The sequence below is a fragment of the Macrobrachium rosenbergii genome, chromosome 15, assembly GCF_040412425.1.
Source record: "Macrobrachium rosenbergii isolate ZJJX-2024 chromosome 15, ASM4041242v1, whole genome shotgun sequence".
NCBI classification, from domain to species: domain Eukaryota; kingdom Metazoa; phylum Arthropoda; class Malacostraca; order Decapoda; family Palaemonidae; genus Macrobrachium; species Macrobrachium rosenbergii.
Genome location: NC_089755.1, coordinates 44,744,871 through 44,767,500, shown reverse-complemented (window position 1 = coordinate 44,767,500; position 22,630 = coordinate 44,744,871). Strand labels below are relative to the sequence as shown.

Below are 22,630 nucleotides of genomic sequence, written 5' to 3'. Positions count from 1 at the left end.
CAAATTGAGTATTATGTATCTCATTTTTAGAAATAAACCCATATAACTAGGTAAAATTTATGTTTAAATCTTTTTACTAGCAACTGAAAAACTTGAACAGGAAACAGAGGAGGAAAACAACAACTCATTATATGGAGTAAAAACACCCTTGTAACGAGCGCCAGCTGTCAAAATGTGAATGACTGGTGAATGGAAGTTCTGTGACCTATTCAAACCGGTAATTATTTTTTCTTTTATCTTGTTTGATTTTGTTTTACTTTATTTCAGTGTAGTTCACACTCTTGTAAAGATTTTGACAAAGGAAACTGAAGAAAAACTCTACAGGTAAACAAACTGCATTGATAACAGACCTTGAGATCATCAGTCAAACCCACTTTAGTCTGATTTTTTGCTTCAGCTCCTTCCATACCAAAAGAGAAAACAAGACGCGTCTCGATAAAAACCGTTCATATCGGTTTATTCCATACCATTTACTTATCCCGTTTTCCCTTGTATTGGAGTCAATTGGTGTTATAGTTACTAGTATGGTGATTCATGCAGTAACTTCGATTCCCTTGTAGTGGACGAGATTTACGGGCTGCTTTATGAGCAAGAGCCCGTCATGGCATAACCTCAGCTTTATCTTAAACAACAACAGGGCGTAAGTCTTCTGTAGACAGTGGTTTCATCGTCGAGTGGTAAAGTGTGCCATGGAAGACAGGAGACGGAACTACTAATGACCGGTAACTTTTAGCTATGGTTTTGAAAGAGCTTACCCCAGAATATGAATTATTGCTTCTAATGAGGTGACATGAAAAAAAAGATGACTTCGAGAATTCAAGTGAACTCAGGTACTTTTGAGATGAGACCTAGGCCTAGGCATATTGAAGGCCAAGTACAGTACAAGACTGCAAGCGTCACAATTTTTTTTTTTTCTTTTGGTACAGTACGACAGGCCACTTGATATTTGGATGTAGGGTAAAGGGAGTCTATAGAGGGTAGCCTATGGTAATGAGTGGTATGATCTGAAGAGAAAATGAACATTCTCGTTCCTTTGCATTTCAGGTTAGTTGTCACTTTTCTGATATGTCAGAAGCGATAAAAATACATAAGGTTGTTTGATGGTAGGACAAATGGTTGTAGTAATAGGAAGAGATAGTATTTTGTAATGTCAGCAGTGTATAAAAAATAATGTTAAATGCCTTTTGTGTACCGTTTTATAACGAACATATATTTATATTTGCGCAGCAGCTAAAGACGAAGGGACATCGGTAAATTTGATTAAAGATTGTGCAAAATTAAGTGATACAGATGGTAAAATTTTTAATAATGAAAAGCATGGTAATCTTCATTTTCTCAATGTAACTCAGTTTAAGAGTACACATACGACAGAAGAGTAACATAAGTTTGAGGACATTATTATGTAGTAGATGTACTCAAGCTTGATGGGATTAATAAGCGTTTATTAGTCCTTGTGATTAATCTAGCTATTCGGAAAGCATGAGTGATCGAGCGCCTGGCACCGAAAATGCTCTTTAGATCAACATTAGCTACTTCGCAGTTGGAGTCACACCTGGGACGCCTATCAGCACTGTCAGAGTGGACAAAATTGTAAATATATTACACCGGCCAAACCAAGTTTCTTAGATCATGGACCAAACTGCGCAAAACTGTAATGGGATAGATAGTCCCTCGGTCTACAGTAGTCCGTAGTAATTAAAAAAAAATATTTAGGTCTTTTTTCACAACATTCTAAATACTACACAACGGTAAATGCAGTTTTCAAGTTTCTAAACTTAAATTGATCCGTACGATTATAATAATTTATCAGTCACCTGAGTGCAATGAAACTTATATTTATTAGATAATGACAACTGGAATCCATTGAAGAGTACATACGAAAATAACACTAAATACATTACAAATGATGATAAATGCTTTTTATGTTGGCTGAAGCCACAGAAATTATTCTAGTTTTATTGCCCCCAAGTTTTTGCGAATGCATATTTAAGCCTCTGTGGCGACCAAATTAAGCTACCTCACAGATCAGAAAGGTTGGCATCTGTTTATTCCAAGTTAATATAATGAACAGGCCTACTGATCTTGGATGTTCTGCTTAGTTGGCTCATTTGTCGTTATTTTATTCTTTCATGCTATGCTGATGTGCTTATTCGTCCACTCTTTATATTCGTTCATTTATATGATATCGTGGTTAGAGAATTAGGATCATTGTCTAGCTCCCCGCCTGTTAAATACCTTCCAAACATTGAGTGAAAAGCTTGAAAAAGCTTCCAGCCAATCTAAAAATGACTCTTAGAGCCCTTCGGCCTGATCACGAAAGCTTGAACCAATGAGAGAAAGCGACAGAACAGTTCTCCAGTTTGGAAGAAGTGTAGGTTTCTGATTGGCCAAGAGTCAGTTCTAGTCAGGACTTCGTTCTTGGGTAGGTCTTAAACCTCCAACAGCGGCACGGCCATTTTCGATCCTCGCTGCTGTTCACCGGTAAGTAAATGAACTTTCAGGTTTCTTACTTTTGAACAATATTAGTATACAGGTAATTAATAGGAAGCCTATAATTAATTACGATTTTTCATGAAAACGTAGGGATAGGGTTTTTATTAACGGCGTAGGGTATTTTTATGTGATAGAAGCGTTAGGCTGAAACTTAAAGGACCGTGTAACCAGTATGGTTTCTGAAATATGGCACAACAGCACAATATTTGTAAAATCAGTGTCCTTCCCCTCCACGAGGTCTGTATATTTTAGGTGTAATTTCGTGTGGGTAGGATTTCTTAGGTGCCCCTTGTGTTTCGAAAATTTTGTTGATAGGCCTATACACATAGGTCGCGGACCCCAGACGGTGGCAGGTTACAATTAGGCCACAGCAATTTATTCCCTGCAAGATGGGAGTACCGTTAGTGCACCTCACATGGTGCACTGTAGGCATTACTAGAGGTATGCAGCTTCCTTAGGCCCATAGCTTCACCCAGGGTTTAGCTTTTTACTGTACCTCTATTCCGCCCCCTTTCGTCAGTGTCTCTTCAACTAGGGGTGTCATTTGGATGGGGCTGCCCCCCTCAAGACACTGATGGCCCCCCTAGCCTTTGAAGTAATAATGTGGGTGGGTGTGGCACACCTTTTGTTGCTTTATTAACTTAAATACAGCTTCAAAATGCGCACATTTCCAAAAATTTCACGAGGGCTTACATCTCCCACTAACCCCCCCAGTGGATAGGGCTCGTTTCGCTCGCCACCCCACCCATCTTAAAAACTCAAAACCTCCCAAGAAAAAATTAAATGACGCTACTGACTTCAACCACTCCAATTCCCTCTTTTCATTGCCTAAGCAATGAATGATCTGAGTACCCCAGTGCTAGGCCTTATACCAAATTTTGATAAATCAAGTCAGACTTATTTATTGCGCGCAGTACTTTACGTTAGTTTCGTTACCAGCTTCGGAAACAGATTTGTCATTTGGCATCATAAACTGATAGTGATTGTTGCTTACACGCGTATGTACGTATATGCGTATAAATCAAGTGAAAACGAGTGTGTGATATTCAAAACGACATCGTACCGGCTACCAAGGTAGTATAATACCTTACATGAAGTAACAGGTAGTTTTGAACTGTCGACACTCAACACCAGTGCTGTACAGTACCTTAGATGGAGTGATATAGGTATTTTTGAACTGTCGGTAAATATTTTAGTATATAATACTCAGAGTATATTGTAAGGAAAGGATTTGAGCGACATTGGGTGTTGTCTAGTTTATTGGTGGTTCCTTACTGAATCAGTGTAAATTTTTTTTTTTCACGAAGCTGACCTTATGCCAGCACGGGCTCTTGCTCATACAGCAGCCCGTAAATCAATGTACAGAATCTTCGAAGTTGTTATTGGCTGGTGCGAGCCGCAGAGTAGTTTTTACACACAGACAAGGGAAAAGAGAGATTGTTTCGGACATCAGTGCTTGTAGACAGACAAACAGATGGCGACTGTGAGAGACATAATAAACGTACAATGATAAACCATATATATATCAATGGAAAGGCCAGGAAATTCCACATATGGACATTTGCATGAGATTCGAGACATTAATGAATACAATGCAGTAGCCTAATATATGTGAAATGGCTAGACATTTGGCGTCTTCGCAAACAGAAACATACAGTTTGATACAGAAGGTTCGGTGGAACATATGAGCACCTGATCGGAATGTGGTGGTGATTGTGCATGAATGTAGTTGTGATTGTACATGAATCGAGACAACAATGGTTAGAGAGAAATAGACAGGAATATTGTATGGTAGAAGGTGCGTTCCTTCGAGCGATCCCCTGACGCGCGGGAGGGAGAGAGGAGAGAGCGGGATGCTTTGTCTTTTGTCCGATGTATGATTCACACACACTTGGGCCCGTAAGACCGCCAGTGAGGTCCCTTACAATATAATTAGTATGTTGTCAGTGAAATATGGTGCATGGAGTTTAAAAATAATCTTAACAGCGTCTGGTGATCAATAATTTGGAGGTTCTCAAGTCACTGTGGCATTCCCGTTAGATCATATATATGAATAATTGAAACTGAACGAAGCAGATGAAGCACCGTTTTTGTTGTGAATGAGTCTTGTCAAGTGAAGTTACAATAAATAGAGAAATGATACAGAAAATGCCAACCTAATGTTCGCCCTTCTCTTGGTTTGTATGATGAAAATATTTTGAAATCCACCAAGAACGACAGATCATACTCAAAATGCAAAAATATTGGTAGACTAATTTGATAGAACTAAAGTGACCTCAAATAGGGTCAAGTTGAATATTTCTAAATACTAATTCTCGGAGTGTTGGACTGTCGAGTCAGCTCTGTTTTAAAACCTTTATATTGCAGGTATATATATTAAATATAACTGGCAACTTCATTGCTTATTATGTGAGCCGCATGAGGCTCTAGTATGGTCAGTACGTACGAATGTGTAGTTGGGATATAAGCGAAATCGACGTGTAGAAATGGCGCTTTTTAGTCTAATCCTAGCCTGAGCCATTATTATATTAAACAGTATTTAAATGATGTGCTTTTGGCATAGTTGTTTCTTGTTTGTTTCTTATAATGGCGATTTGTATGCTACCTTTGGTGAGCTTGGTGACTTGGCCAATAGTGGAGGTATATTTTGTTTCGAGAGAAAAAGTGTGCCAGGTTGCCAGTGGCTTAACTATCGTTAGTGGCGCCCGGGCCGGACTCAAAGTACCGTTCCATTCCCGTGGTAACAAGTACTGAAGTGGTGAAAATTGGCGCACATTTCAAGCCTTAAGATCCCGATTATTATTTTATTTCTTAAAGCTAAAACAAAAACAACATAGTAGATTTACAACGGAACCCTCCCGGGCGGACACCCCTCCGTTAGTTACGCCACTGCAGTTGCAGTTCTCGGGTAGGCCTTTTTTCGAATTTCAGTGCCGTTCACCTTCAAGGAAATGTGCGGGGGGATTTAGTGTTTGTAGGGAAGAGTTCAGACCAGTTCTATGTTGGCTTTTCGAGCATTGAAAGATAGATTGCCGTTGGGCACGTAATTTTAATTTTTCCTTTATATCGTCTGTTACACGCTCTGTTAAATGTGAATCGCAAGCTTTTCAATAGTCCTTTTTATATATTTTCAGATTTATTCACACTTTCATCCATGTAGATAGTACTAGCGCTTAAAGCTGCAGCTACGGCCTCCCGATTTCTTAGTACAAGCTTTAGGAATTTGAATAAAAACCATCGGTTAGTAGGTGGCAATAATAAAAAACCTAACAATTCCATATTCGCACTCTCCCGTGAAGGTTTTCAGCAAATAGCGTGTATTACCCCTTATTTGTATTTTCCCATTTTGGTCTGTGAATTCAAGGACAGTCGCATAAACCGCTTGTTCCCAAGACCTGGTAAAGGAATAGTGTGAAGCAACGGTTCGTATTCACGTCATTACAAGGAGTTGACAATGCCGGGAAGGTTGTTTAGTAGGACACGCGCTGCCAATTTAATTTATCAGTAATTATCAAATAGTTGAATGAAGTTTCCCACGTTTACTACCTCCTGTGTGACTGCTCGAAGCTGTAGGTAGCCACGCCTAAGGTCGAAGTATTTTGGCCCCGCCCACCAGTGAGGCCGGTAGCCGGTTATTGAAGAGTGCTAAGCGGTCTTGTTCACAGATACCCGAAGGCGCTAGTACGACTCGTTCGCTGCTTGTGCTTGAATGGGAGGTGACTCTTGGAGCTAGGTAGAATGGAAGAAGTTAGACAGCTTGGTAGGAAGACACTAGAGGAAACTGATGAAAAATAAAAGGGCAAAACCCATGATTCTGGGGCCCGATAATTTTAAAGACATTTGCTGAGCATTTTTCTTTTCACAGCTTGCTGGAGTTTTAACTAATAACAACAGTGGCCAGAGTTTTGTTTGTCTACAACTTCAGGTCAGCTTGGTTGCTTGACCAAGAACATTGTCTATTCTAAATAGTTTATTGAGATTTTGCTTTTGACATTTTCAAGAATTTTGTATAAAGGACGTTTTTAATGGCAAGGATAGGTATCGATAAAGATGTGTGCTTAACGAGCTTTCATAAAACAAATTGGGCAGAGTAATTGCAGTGTAAAGTAAAATTAACAAGTGAACGGTTATTATGAATGTTTCAATATTGCATATGGCTTATCAGTTGAACTTAAACTTATCAACCAGAAATATCTCGCTGTTATTGTTCATCCCAAGTAGGAAGGTACAATGGTGAATTGCCAAGGTTCTTGCAAAATAGATTTGGCTAATACAAACGCAGCAAATTTGCCAACAATGATTGGGTTTTAGAAGGGAAATTGGCGAAGGATTTTTTTCGCAAAAATTTTTGCAAATAGTCTGTGGTAATGAGAACTTTACTGCATATTTTTTTTATTTGTAGCTGTCTCCCTTTTTTTTCGTACATTGAATTACAATTGTTTGAACGTAGTAACGTTTCTTCAGATTTTTACGTATTTCGAAGGAAAATTCAGTCTTCACTGTCCCATTGGAATATATTTAAAACGTCCAAGGATGTGTACGTTTCCGGGTATTGAGGTTTGATGTGTGTGGATGTATTTTGAGAGTGCTACCAACTGAAGATGTCCTTTTTTCTAAAGACTGTTCTCTATTTGCAGGGTCGCCGAGCTGGTCAGCTAATGTATATCGAAATCTACAGAAAGCCATGAAGGGTAAGTGTTAAAAAGTTTGTTTTTATAACTGGGATTTTCGTACTTTTTTTTTAAACTTTGCGATTTCTTACTTTTGCCACCCTTTTAGATCTTCCTTTCTCTTGTGAACAAGTCTTGCCAAATAAAAAAAAAAGGGACAAGTTAGCTATTGAGTTAAATATAGGACGTATAGTGTCTTTTGGATAGCTAGTTGTGTAGTATTACAGTGTGTAATTCCTTCGTTGGAGAGGTGAGTAAGGCTCTCGGCTATCACGCTGTTGGCCCAGCACTCGGCTCCCCGACCGGCCAATGAAGAATTAGAGAAATTTATTTCTGGTGATAGAAGTTCACTTCTCGTCATAATGCGGTTCGGATTCCACAATAAGCTGTAGGTCCTGTTGCTAGGTAACCAGTTGGTTTTTTAGCCACGTAAAATAAATCTAAAACTTGGGGCCAGCCCTAGGAGAGCAGATTGTTAAACTATAACAAAGATATACTTTTTTTTTTAGTATTACAGTGTGCTTAGTGATGGCGTTGGGGTGGGGTGGACTTGGGTTTAGGTTTAGTGAAAGAGTATTTAACAAAAGGAAAGCTTTACTGAAAGGCAGAGAATTATCCGTATAAGGTAGAAGAATCGTTTTAAAAGTGAACGTTAGTCAGGTCTGTTGTATGGATGTGAATCCTGGACGCTTTATAAAAAGCAAGGAGACTGGAAGCAGCAGACATGATATGAATTTGAGTGTAATGGAGAAATTAGTAATTGACTGACTCATAATGAATGCCCACGGAAAGGAAAATTTTGAAGATTAGGAAAAGGCAAACTTAACGTTTGGGATAGTGAATGCCTACGGAAAGGGAAATTTTGTAGATCATTAGGAAAGGGCAAATTTAACGTTTGGGACACGCCAAGAAAGGAAGGTTTGGAGAGTGAATCTGGCTCAGAATTAAGGGGAAGGAAGGTGAGAGGGAGAACCTGATTGCCAGACAGAATACAGTTATGTCGTCGGAGAGAGAGAGAAGCTACAAAGTTAATGGAATTGGGAGTTAATAAGGTTTGAAAGTTCATAATCGCCGGCGTCTTGAGGCACAGTGCACGTTTAAAGAACTTTGGATTTATTCAAATCACTGTTAACTAAAAATGTAGCAGAAATATTGAACGTAAGTTGATGAAATGGGCTATACACACAATTGGTAAATTTTTACACCTTACCTCTCGTGGGAAAAGCGGTAACATTCCACAACTTAACAACATCGCAGAATGAATGTGTAGTTTGTTTGACGGTTTTTGTTAGTTTTATATAAATTTACGATAAAATCAAAACCTTGATTTTATAATGCAGATTAGATTATATGATATCATTAAGCAGCTTATATTCAGAGCGAATGTTTTGTAAAAATAATTTTAAGTCTATTAGCATATGGATAGTTTTTATCTCAAGTCTCCCCTTGTCGGTTGTTTCAGAAAGTGTTATTTCGATAATTTCAACTTTTTTGTTTCCCGGTCAAGGATCGTACAGTAGTTGGTTTTATTGCTTTCATATTTAGTAAATTTACACGGAGTGATATTTGAATAGGTATTTATGTTCGAATCGTATTTACCTACAGTTCAGTGTAAAAAACTAAGGTTATTGTAATTTACCCACACAAATATACACATATGTAATATGTATACGTATATAATTGTATATGTGTGTATGTATGTATTGAATTTAATACACACGTGGTACAGTCAGCATCTTTGCTGTTCGATAGATATGCACAGTCAGCCAACTCTCAAGACAGTGAAATCGGCAATTGCACAGTCCACGAATGAAAAAGCAGGTAAAGATGTGTATAAACATTGGAGCAACGAGTCTGGTATTTCATAAATCTCGATTAGCTTCAATGGTTTTTTTGCCAGGTCCAAAATTATAAAATAAATAAATCTTGAAAGTTTTACTGTTTGTAGTGAATTTGGTTTGACTGTTCGTAAGGCTGTTGCCCATATTTTATGCAGAATCGTGATGCACGCCTTTGAACAGCTGATTCCTGGTTAGGTTATCTATGCTGGGTGCCTCACTAACCAACCACATTCGCTACTGGAGAGAGAGAGAGAGAGAGAGAGAGAGAGAGAGAGAGAGAGAGAGAGAGGGGGGGGGGGGGGAAGAGGTGTGCGAAGAGGTGGTGCGAGTCCGTGGCTAAATGCATAATGGATTGAAAGTAGTGAAAAACAGTTGTCATCCCTATGGTTTTTGTTTTTTTTCATGAGTGCTCGCTCGCATTCACTGTGTCAGTATGGTACTATGAATGTAGGAATGTTTAAAAATAAGCAAAACTAGGTAATTTGTAGTTAGAAACTCATAAGTTCAGTGTCTCCTGTGTTGATAGTAAAATGCACTTGATTGCAGCCACACAATGAAAACTCAAAGCCGATCAGTAATTGAAAAAAAAAATATATACTTTGTTCCTTTTTTTGAAGCCTAATTTAAGTTTTTTTTTTATTTTTTTTACTTTGGTTAAAAGGTTAAAGGGTCCTTCGGTTTTAAACGTGCATTAGTGATTTTTTGTACTCATCCACTCTGTCTCTTGCAAGTGGCATGCTGCCACCCACGTTTTATTTGGTATTTAGTGTTAGTAATGTTTCTCATCAGTAAACGCTCGGGAACAACTTGAGTGGCGGAATTTCACAGACCTTTTGCGTCACACGGCGTGGGCGATAAATCATCGTCTATAGTACTCGTTCAGTGGTTGTAAGATAATGATTCGAAATGCTTCATGGCAGTATAAATAATTAGATTGGTCAAATGTGACAATGAAATGTATTTTTTTTAGCAGTGTCATGAAAGACTGCGACAGTTTGCCTTAAGGGATTTTTATATTCAGAAATAGGCTATAGGCTACATTGCGCGGGCTCGCGCGCTCTCTCTCTCTCTGTCTGCTGAGGATGGAGTAAATAAATCTGTTATTGTTTGGTTTAAATTGACATGAATTTGACTAAACTTCCATATCGTAATTAAAATTGGCTAGATGCTTTTATAGAATTGAAGGCTTTTAATGAATGACACTTTTTATTCTAAGTATATTTCGTTTTGATATTAGGATACAATAAACAGTTTATAAAGTTGATACTTTTGCCGAATTTTTTATTTTAGGTTCGTTTCCCCTTTAGTGATTCGGTTATCTGGTCGCTTAGGTAACTTGAACAAAAACCTTTGTTTCAAGACTCGTATGCGGAAGTTTCTTTTTATATTGAATTTTTGTAATGTATATGTAATATATATACATTATATATACATGTAAATCAGTTTTTTACATAACGAACTTTGTGCAAATAAAAGCCGTGTTAATGAGGAGATAGGTATAGAAATGGATTTTTTTTCAACTCTTGGTGAAACAACCTGGGTAGAGTAATTACTATTCGCTAATCATTTTTGAACGAAAATGTTTCAGTATTACTTTTCGTGTAATTAATTGAGCTTAAAAAAAGCTTTATCACCTTTAAATATCTTGAAAATACACTATTCAACCCAAGCGCGAAGGCACTTGTGTTTACATGCCTATACTTTTAAGATGATATTCAATGAATTCTATAGAATAAGTAGTCTCAGACGAATGTACCGAGTGCTTAACGGCGCATCACCTATTTGCTGATAATTAATAGATAACTTCGATGGGTTTCAGAGGGAGATGAGCGAAGGATTTTAATTTTATGAATTTCCAGTCTTCGCGGATGGACAGATTTATAATTCGTCGCAATCCTCATTCATCATCGAGCTTAGGGGTAAGAGAGCACTAGTGAGGTGGTTAGCTCTGTTGAGAGAGCGAGCGGGCTTTTGAATGTTCAGTTAAAACAACCCCCTCCCACACGCACACTTTCGTTCTATCAGCTCAAGTCCCAGAACCCTTCTTCTCAAGACAGTCAAGTCGTCCTAACTGCCGGCGTGACTGCAGTTTCGAGTTGTCAAACTGGATGGTAATAGGCGGGCTGAGACCTGATTAATGAGCCCGCCCATTGACACCCATGTTGTTCTCCAGGTCTGTATCTGGAAGCTCAGATGCCTTTCTTGATGAACACTGCAGTTTTAATTATAGATAAATGAACCATATTAAAATTTGCATTCCTTTAATCATTTATGGTAACTCGTGCCTCAAAATTATCAGCGATCATTTCAAAGACAGCCTGAGCTTAAACTTCGCATTTGACAATTATACTTCTAAGCTCACGTTGATATTCACTATTGCACATACCTCATTAAATCCTCGACTAACATAACCGAAAAATGCTCTAAAATGTCAACGGTATTCGAAGCGTAACCATAGATTCCATTAAGAAACTTGTGCCTTTGTATTACGTCCATTAGTCTTGGCATATTTTAAATTTTCTCCCTCTCCCTTCTGGTGTATAGAGGTGTGTATGAAGTGGAATGATAGTCAGGTCTGGTTAGAGCTGGTGCCAGTTTTACCCCGAAAGTTCATTAGGCTTCCACCCAACATGTCCGTTAGCTGGTATATTAAACAGGTTAGGGTTTCCTGCAGTCAAAAACTCCAGTTACCAAACAAGTGTGTTTGCGGATGAAAGCCCATTCTCTCTCTCTCTCTCTCTCTGAAAGGATAACATATTTTCTTGTATACCAGCACAGTATTGCTGTGCTAGTTGCCTGCATTTACCATTTAACTTTTTGCTGCATACGGAATGCGCTTACAGAAAAGTGGTACTCTTATTCCCATCACCTAATTTTTCTCCTCATGCTGGTTTGAAAACTAAGTTGTTGAGAGGTCTGTCGCTATCGTTGTGGCTCCCAGTCATAGAGGTAGAATATTGGCCTGGAGACGGGGTGAGGAGATTAAGCCGTACTCCTGGGTGAAGCCAGGTTGACAGGTACTCGGCCACGCCCAGTCGTGGCAAGAAGCAGGAGTGGGACACTTTGGGTAACTCAAACTCTTCACTAAATACGTCAGTATTTACTGTTGTTTATTAAGGAAATATCTACAATAGTGCTGGTAAAACATAAGAAATCAAAGCACGATCATTTTACTCATGAAAAAAGAAAGAAAGAAAAAAAACATGCAATTCACATGAAATCATTGGCCGCTAAACTGGATAAGTTTTGTGTATGATTGTCTACTCTTCACTGAAACTTGAGTTTGCAGCTTAGCAGTTAGTCGTTTTCCAACGTAATGGTACCTTACATTCAAATATTTTTCAGCAACTGCTTTTAATAAATGTATATGATTGTCCAAAGGATCAGTATCGTACATATGATACCCAAAGTTAGTAAAGATTTCTTTGTCTTTATAGACTGCTAAAACTGATGTGACTAACTTATGAAAATCTGTTTTTACTAAAGATTTTGTACAGGACATCATTTCTCTTAGTTTCTTCTCACAAATTATACATATGTCTATTACATCATCTGATGGGTTTATCAATTTTCCTTTGGTTTTCAGTTTAATAAGAGAATGGCGATCACTGCCATTCGACATGGTTAATGCATCAATGCATATTTCACAATGTAAACCCTTTTTCAAAGAAAATGCCACAAACCCCGCAATATATACAACAATGTGGTTTGCACATTTTGTCAAATGGGTAGCCTATTGCTTCGAATGTCAACATAATTATTCATCATCACCGCTGTTTGTCTCATCCGCATCACAGTCATCTAAAACTTTATTTCTCAAAAGAGACATATTTATACCTCTTATAGATGCATTATTTCCATATGTACTTGCAACTGTTAATATTGGCACGGATTTTAATGGTAAACAGTTGCCTTTAACAACATCCATTATGTCGTTATGCACAAGTAGCTTTTATAGGCAGCTGAGAATTGTCTAACCGTGGGATTGTTGTTAGCTCCCCCCATACTCCTTATTTGTCCAAAAAAAAGCTCAATATGGTCTTGACTTAATTTGTAAGTCAACAGAAATGTCAATGGTGCCTCAAAAGCCGAAATATATCTTTCATAGATAATTTGGAGACTTCTTATACAAAAGAGAAACCAAGAAATCCAGTTTTTCTTTTGTGTTTATTATATCTTAGCCATCACTAAATTTTAATGATCTAATATACGTTTCAGCTATTACAAGAAAATCCTTGATTTGGTCAATATTTCTCTTCTGAACTGGACATTTGTAGCCCCTAGATTTCAGATTTCTAGAGTTCATTATGTCATGCACACACACACACACACATTATATATATATATATATATATATATATATATATATATATATATATATATATATATATATATATATATATATATATATATATATATATATATATACATACGTGTGTGTGTGTGCGTGTGTATGTATGTATACATATTTTTCTCTTTTACATTTCGTTGAAACTAAAAAGAATTCAAGAAAGAAAGAAAAACGAATTTCTTCAGTATCTCCGTTTTATTTTAATCAAAACTCAGCAGGGAAGACGACAAAGCGGGTGGCTTACAAAATATAAAATTCTGAAGAGTTCGGTTGAATACAAAGCCAACACGTCAACAGAGCTAATCTCGGTCAAAAAATTCTGAGCTGCTTATACTGACCATAGGATTAGTCCACATGTGTTTTAGGATTAAAAGCTGGACGATTCCCCTGGGAATTCATGAACATGCCACTAGTCAACTACAAGTAAAAACAACTTACAATAACCGTCCAATGATTTAAACGCACATACTAACCCTTACTTCTGAAACTTCTATTTTCGACATCAATTATTATTATTATTACAATTATTATTATTATTATTATTATTATTATTATTATTATTATTATTATTATTATTATTATTAAGTCAAATAAATATTCTTAGCTATTTTTACCTGGCTTGAAAAAGTTCTGTCATGCTACAACAAAACCAATGAATTGTCTGTAAAGGTACCTAAATAAGAAAATGTAGGGGAAATGATTGTACACATTTTTAGGTCATGAACATATCCACCTGGATTTTTTAAAAGCTGTATACACCAAGGTTTACTAGACGTTATTGTACACTAATTCTATGAGTAAATTATGGAAATTAGAAATGCATAATTTGAAATTCATTACCGATGAAATGACCGAGTAGGATCTTGTAACTTGTTGTATCTTGCTGTGCAACCAAATGCTGAACAAGAGCTTGGCATTCTGTAAAAATTTAGCTATAAAAAAACTCCACACTTCCGCCTCGAATGATATGGATCTGACTGACAAGGAAGGTCGGTCACTCTTGGTATACTCCCGTGAGTGTCCCAGAGCTTCTTGCCACGACCAATATGGCTGCCCAGCTGTCAACCTGACTTCACCTTTTCCGCGGGACATCGCCTCCACCCTAATCTTTCCTCCAAGCTCCCAGTTAGTTGATTTATTAGGGAGTGGGGAAGATAAGGGTATTTTGTTAATCGTGTATTGACTTGAAATTCAGGTTAAATAAAAATCATGGGAGATATGCTTCCTTCTTTGGCTGGGTATTTAAAGAAAGTGTGATCGTTCCTTAGTTTCGGACTTACAAGATTGTTGTATTTATTTTCTTTTAAATGTTTAAGAACTACTGTACACTCTCTCTCTCTCTCTCTCGTTAAAATAAGCAGCGTTTTCTTAGTGTTGTGTTTAAAAATTTTACTTAACCAGCAGTTTGAGTCTATAGTCAATTTGCCAGTTTGAATGAATGGTTTGAGTCTATAGTCAATTTGCCAGTTTGAAAATTCATTATGTTAAGTTGTTGTGTTTCAAAAAGCCTAGTCGGTGTTCTGCTAAAGGATAAAATTAGTTTTTGAGCACCGATTGCAACTCGTTTGCCTGATGTGTGTTTGGCTGTAGGGAGAAATCTGATATATGGCAACGTTTAACAAGACGGTTATTGGAGGCTGGAATAATTCTCACGTCGCTTTTAAAAGACTGCTGCGCTGCTCACTTTTGAACTCTGCTGTGTTTCAGGACCCCAACCGGAGAGAACATAGTAGGCGTAGTCAATCACGTAACCATTGCTTAGCGAGGTCGTTGTTGACGTTTTTTGGGCACCATGTGTTCGTGTCGACCATAGATGCATTGTAGTAAGTTTTGCTTTTTATACGTATTTTTTGATATTTGATTCTTCAGGACGTCTTTTGAATATTTAATTTTGTCGGTTAAGTATTTCCCGTTATTTTGAATATTCAGTATTGTCATTTAAGTATTCCCAAATATTTTGATTTGTTTAATTTTGTCAGTCATTTCCCCAGTATTTGAATGAATTGCCATACCTTTGCCATACTGTAGATAAAACTACTAAACACAACATAGTAATAGATGAAAATCATGTGTGTCAATCAAGTTTTTATCAGTCTTGAAATATGAATTGAGAAAGTAAAGATCTTAGTATACTGTATGACCATGTATGCTGCCATGGGCGATTATAACTATTTTATGTAGCTATTCTTTTACTCTGACAGTCGGCAAGACTAAAAAAAAATTTAGCTTTTGTCAATTGACAGTCAAAATAAAATTTATCCGATGTCCAGAAGTCTTAATTTAGACTGTCAGCTGACAGTCAAACTTCAGGATTTCTTGGTATTAGACGAATTTTATTTTGATTGTCAATAGTCAAGTCAGATCTTTTTGCGTTGTCTTGCTGACTGTCAGAGTTAAAGAATAGCTACATAAAACATCCATTCGTCCCTGTCAGCATATAGCGAATTGTAAAGTGTTATGTTTTTGTTTTTGTAGTGTGTACACTAATAAGAAAATTATCTTTTTCAGGAAAAACATCCACCTCCACGACAGGAAGTGACCCTGAAAAAAATCTCCCTCCAAGAAACTAATATAGAAAGAGCAGAAGTATTATCATCGCCGCCATATAGGAATGTCAAGAGGACGTTTCATCCCAGCTTTTAAAACTGAATAGCCGGTAATCCAGGGCATATAATGTTTTTAAAACGTTTCTGGACCAGAAAAATTTGGAATACATAATTTCGGTTTTTATTTTTTTTTTATTCCTTATTCCTTGCTGCAGTTTCCTGAAACTACGTAGTAGATACACGTGTCGACAAACTTTTCTATTAAGCTTTTCATTTTCAGGAAAGGTTGTTACCATCAGCCAAGAAACGGTATAGGAAATGAGCAGGACGACTTTTCATAGCTGGCATGAATATTTATACTGTCCATATAGAGGGAATCCAGGGCAACTATTCGGGAACCAGCTGAAGTTTGTTATAAAGGTTAATTACTCCAAGCAATTAAACAATGATTTTTACAAACATTCAGTATTTTACGACAGTTGTACATTATTTTCTATTACAGAAAAATGTTCAGTAAATTTACGTACACTATAATTTATAGAAAAATATTGAGTAATTTACAATTATTGTATGCATAATATCTCTAAAATACATTTTACAATCCACGTATATCGTCTAGTTTTTTACCACTACCTTACCTGGTTGAATAATCTCGCTCGCGGGCAACTTGGTTTTTTAAATCCAATCATGAAATGTAAATTGCACTGGGACTTTAGGTTAATAATTGGTTGAGACTCATCACGAAACCCTTGAGCCATTAAAACTACATATTACGAGTAATGTGATCAGTCACTGGGTTAAAATTTCCTTTCTACATCTCTTCTGGAAATGACATTGTCGACAAGACATTCCTCAGGTATCTTCTGATCAGACGAAAACTCGAGGCAACGTTCTTCAAGTATATGCTTCTACCCTCTAGTACACTGTCGAAAAGACATTCCTCAGGTATCTTCTGATCAGACGAAAACTCGAGGCAACGTTCTTCAAGTATATGCTTCTACCCTCTTGTACCTTTGTCGAAAGGACATTCCTCAGGTATCTTCTGATCAGACGAAAACTCGAGGCAACGTTCAAGTATATGCTTCTACCCTCTAGTACACTTTACCTGCAAAAAAAAGATATTCATTAGAACCAGTTTTTGGGATATCCATACTCAATTCAAAGAAGCGTGAGCTCCAGTTTTGATGTTAGTGAATTTAAAATGATTTACGAAAATAAAGAACAGACGAACTAGTTCAAAATCCAAACAATAAAATTTTAACGAAAATGGGTAGCTATAAAAATTAAAATGACTTACGAATATAAAGAACAGACGAACTAGTTCAAAGTCCAAACTCTAAAATTTTAACGAAAATGGATAGCTATAAAAATAACTAAATTTTGCCAAAGGCATTAACATGTTTTAAGTTTAAAATCTGAACTGAATAACTGAATACTGAATTCAAAGTGTTGAACTTTGGAAAAAATATCTTGCTCGAAATTGACGAAGTAAATATGTAAATAAACAAGTTTAAACTTAACTGGAGCAGAATACTGAGGTTCAAGCAAAACGCACTATGTCGCAGCGGGAACAATCTCCAATCCTCTAACAAACTCTGTATATCTGAAAATTGAGTAAAAAAGGAAAAATCAACCCTGGCAAAATTGCAGAACGTTATGAAAGGCCAACATTGTATACACCCAAAATAGTAACTAATTGTCAAATTTGTTTCAAATGGATTCTGGATCTCTGGACTTCGTAACAATATTTTCTAAAACTAATCTTGAACGCAAATAAGAGAAAGGAGTTTTTTCGGCAATTAATTTTATCTTTTATTGAGCAGCACGCCTCATCAGTAAATAGCTGATTTCTCTATAAAAAAAAAACTCTTGGATCCAAAAGAACCACAATGCAAACCCATTTATACCTAACAAAGCGTCTACAAAAAATTTTAAAAATAAAAATTAGGTTCCTCTGCGCATTTGGGCTGTTCATACCATTTCGCTACAAGACCTATAGTCAGAGCAATTTCTCTGTACAGCACAAGGCACTGGTGCGCAAAAGTCGTACATGTCACTTGCAACGACCATCCACATGGGTCAAGGTTCGTCTTCCTCAGAGTAATGATTGAGGGCACAGGGGGGCAACGTTTTGGACTGACAGGCGAACTATAACACGACATTCAGATGAAGTCACAAAAAATATTTTGTCAAGAAAGTATGCACACCAAACAAGCATTGATAAAAATGAAGGAAATTATTACAATTTATTTATTCCGGAATAGTATGCTATTGCACAGGTAAACGAACCTAAAATTATATCAGAATTAACCTCGATTCCCCTTAATTAATTTGCCAGTGGCATTATAATTGCTGTTCAATAAGCCAATCTACATATTGTAACGGCAACTGTCCACATGTTTAGTGTAGTTGTCAAATGCCTCCAGTGTAAATACAGATTATTACTTTAGCAGTTCAACTAAACCAGCGAGTCACTTCTCACGATCATCATAACGCTTGCCAGATGCATTTTTGTCTAATATTGTCTATTATGCAGTCTGAAAAAGCAACCCTCATAGTTACAAGAGATCAACCTATAATTACGTAATAAATTACTTAAGACATTAGGCAATTTACAGGTCAACTACATGCACACGCAGCACGTACAACTGGTGGTCATGGGAATGTAATTATATTCTTATAGATTTTATATTTGTAGTAAGACTTGGTTTTGAGTGGAATGATGACTATTGCTTCTTATTACGATTTTTAAGAATATTATGAATCTGCTGGAACATTTTCTTTCATACTCTCTGGGTCCTCAGGACTTCGGGATAATCAAGAATCAAGTGTCCTCAGAACTAGGCTCGTAGCCATGTAGCATAGAGATAAATCAGTTACAAAAATGCATTATTGCAGTTAGTCTTGCATCATTCTTTGAGCAAGCAACCGTCCTGCTTGTCTTCCTCAGGCAGAATTCGTCTAAGGAAAGGACTGTCTTTTACAAGACCTCATTGTCCTGTCATAAGCTCCTTAGTATTCCAATTCTGCTTCTGGTTCCCCTTCCACTCTCCCTCTAACTTACTTCTTACGGGAACGTAGTTTACTGCTTCCTTTGGGAATGGGCTTGTCTATTTTTATCTTCAGAAATAAACTAAGCTCTCAGGGAGCAATTGCTATTTCACATGGAGCTGTCTTAAAATTTTAACTTGCCTATTGCCTTTACTTGAACCCTTGCACTGGGAGCAGTTTGGAAACCTAGTGATTTTGGATTTTGTTCACTGTCATCATCTTTACGAAAACGTCTGCTAACTTGTTTAAACTGCACTCCATTTAATACGGTTTATAAGACCAACTTTGACCGGATAATCGAGAAATATGTTAAATGTATATGATAATATTGATAAATCGATTCAACAAGCACGGATTATGACAAAGAAAACGGGGTTCAAAGTCGTCACCATGGAGCGCATTCATTCCCGGGCAGACTACTACATAAAACCAAAGGTACAAGGACATTCGCTTATAATGTTTGTAAGAACAAATGAATAAAGGTCAAGCAAGCATCTACCAAAGTCGGCAAACAAGTACGAAAAATCCTGGTAATGTTTTTGCACCGATTCAGGGATCGTCTGATTATACAGAACTAACAGAAAACGGCGTAGACCCTTAGACTTCCAAAATACAACCACAGGAAAGACCGACCTGACAAGCGGTACATTCAAATTCTATTATTGAATAGCAAATACACCAATCATAAAAGTGGCTAAATTATAAGAATGAAAACACTTCGGTTGATGGAGTTCAGGTTAAACGGGAAATGTTAACATGCAATGCGAAGAAAATACGGTCATTATACGGAGTCAGGCTAACTTTTTTTTTGGATATGGGCCCACAATATTCACTTTGGTTTTATGTACAGCCCTCCACAGGGATAATTCCCTCTCTGGAGGGCCCTTGTACGTTTTCGAAATAAGGTGCTTCTTATATTTTATAATTGTCTTTCAAGTGTTTTCTCGTCAGTATCGTAGCTCCTTCAGAATAGAAGAGTCTTAGTTCCTTTTTAAATTTGCCTTCACCTCCGGCGGTATTTTGTTGTATAGTCTTGGTGTGCTGTGTTCACGTGCTCTCTCGCCTGACGTACAATTTGTTCTAGGTTCAAATAGCCTATAAGCTTCACTTGCATGTCTGATTACAATATTCATTTCGGGTCTAAAGAAGCTTAAGCAATTTCCCATATGTTGGTTCACATTTCAGTTGCATTGTTATAAACAATGCACCAGTGTAGTAATCTTCAATATGAAGTCATCATCTTTTGAAAGAAAATTTGTCACTAATGACAACTTAGCCAAACTATATCATATAGATTCTATTTGCAATGGAAAATTGATGAAAGGCTTTTCGTAAAGTACCCGATGACACACTCCTATTGTATTGCGATAAAATCGCTACCATATTACGCTGTAAAGATGGATAAAGCGTCTCAAAGGAACTCGAGTCACTGGGGACAATTAGGTAATCTTGCTATTGGACATGCAATTTACTGGCTGTCTTTACATTATATGAATACAGTCACGACGTTGTCTCTGAAAGGCTGCAGCACTCGATAGAAGCGGGTAAGCTTTTAGGCAATTTCGAGATTCAATGAGCGATTGTACGGCGTAGGGAGACCCCTGCCAGGGTAACAGCGCCCCTCAACTAGCTAGGTAAGAGACAACGCCCAAGGGTATCGTTGGTCATGATAGTGTACAGCTGAGGTTAAATTGCAAGGCTTACTATATATGTAGTGTTAGGAAATCTCGCCAGTTTTACCCAGTTTCAAAAGTCGTTGGGAATTTATGAATATTCCAAGGAACTTTAAATTTTGGAATTATCTGGCTACAATAATGGATTAATGAAAAAGTTCCACCCATCACTGCTTTAGCGCATTCTATTTGAGGACAAAAAAAGTCAAATGCCATTTTGCGTACCTATTAGGGATGTTTACGCTTACGATAAAAATACAAATAAAAAAATTCTTATATGTTCCTTTGTAGCCTATTGTCCCTTTATACGGGGAAATAGGCTTTGTTATGTCCACTCCCAGGCCAGTTAGTGGGTCCCGGATCCTTCACAGGGTCATGTCCCGGTTCGTAATATTCGTAATCCAGCCTAATCGACCTAACTTTCTTTGATCAGAAGTGTTGTTGCAAACTGGGGCTTAATGGACCGAAAGTCTAATTTCCATTTAGGTATTTTCATTTCACTTTTTGACGACTGAACTGCAAAAAAAATTTTTTTACTGCAGGCCGGTTGGTTCAAGTACTTATTTCACTTTCAAAAATTAACTTAAATCTGATAATTAAGAACCCTGAACACTGGATTTAAGCTGCACAATTAACAAATTACCAGTGAAATTCCCGAAATGCCTATCACGAAGAAATTAATACAAAAAAGAAAAAAAATGCCCTACCTTTTGCCAGTCCTCGGGTGTTGTCGCACGAAAGTCACAACCAAGACTGTCAAAATCCCAGCCCATTGAGCCCAGGATGTATTGGGTGGGTGTGGGTGTTCTATTTAAAAACCGTCCCTCGCCCCACAACTTCCCCAACCAATTACATACTCTTAAATTTCTTCAGTTTGTGTTGCTTTTCATAAAACTTTTCAGTTCTGAAATTGCCTTTATGTTTGCACAGTTTTTCTCTTAAAACCGAAACCAACGAAAGTATCCGGATTCTAGCGGACTTTCGAAAGTTTAGTGAAGCCTCCAATGGGTCATTGTTAATGGTCAAGGGAGAAAGGGGTGGTGGCCGAGGGAGGGAGGGACAGGAGTATGCAGAAGAGGGCCTAACTCGTTAACGAGCTTCGAGTACATTTACATATTTAGAATTGACGAAATGAAGGATATTTTTTGATGAATTATCAAACGCATCAAGTGAATCTGTATAAACACATTGATGCTTGGGAATATTGCATGCAGTCTCACATTTATTACATATTCATTTGTTCTCTCTCTCTCATTCGAATAATGCCGTATTAAGGAACAGTGACTGCGCACGCATGCGTGTTAATAAATGATCAACCCCCTTTCTTAAATATTGTATTTCCTCCCCTTCTGTCTATTTGCGTATCTTACCTATCTCTACATGCTTGTGTTCAGTAACGATCTTTGGAGAGAGAGAGAGAGAGAGAGAGAGAGAGAGAGAGAGAGAGAGAGAGAGAGAGAGAGAGAGTTAAGAGGAGGAATGGGGAAGAGGGTGAGGGAAAGGGTCGGAAAAGCTGTAGGAAAACAGACAGAAATTTAGAAGGGTCGTTTAGGCACGAAATATTAACAACTCTCGGCCAACACCTCATTCCTTTTCCTGCTGGTTCACTTCTTAAAGTCTCACTCATGGGAAAATATTTCCAATAAAAAAACACGTTATATTACAGGCATTATCGATTAGTTAGCATCTAGTTTGAAACGTTCACTATATATCAACCAGAGAATGTTAAATCAACGCAATGCGAACAAGAAACCAAAAGAAATATTGTGGGAAATTCCATAGGATCGTTGAAGTACAATTGGCCATGAGAGAATTTAATATTATTTGATGGCTGCCAGTAATTTCTGATAGTGCCGTAATTAACCAAATGCACTCTTTACCTTCTGTCCTTCACTGTTCACCAATTCCATTTGGTATCTTACCGTCGTTTCTGGCTCCAATTTTCACTTATAAGAGCAAATCCTTGACTAGAGATCATAAGGCCTGTGCATGTGACTATGTGGTA

At 37.3% G+C, this 22,630-nt stretch overlaps 2 long non-coding RNA genes across 2 annotated transcripts; one reads left to right on the top strand and one right to left on the bottom strand.

Moving 5' to 3' along the window:
- The first annotated feature begins 2,341 nt into the window (after positions 1-2,341).
- LOC136846619 (uncharacterized) lies at positions 2,342-16,510 on the top strand. Its single transcript, XR_010855461.1, has 5 exons — positions 2,342-2,481; positions 7,131-7,184; positions 15,063-15,178; positions 15,864-16,011; positions 16,182-16,510. It is a non-coding gene; the product is annotated as an uncharacterized lncRNA (long non-coding RNA).
- Positions 16,488-21,919, bottom strand: LOC136846620 (uncharacterized). Its single transcript, XR_010855462.1, has 3 exons — positions 21,333-21,919; positions 17,423-17,504; positions 16,488-17,006 (listed from the first exon to the last, which is right to left on the bottom strand). It is a non-coding gene; the product is annotated as an uncharacterized lncRNA (long non-coding RNA).
- Positions 21,920-22,630: the final 711 nt, after the last annotated feature.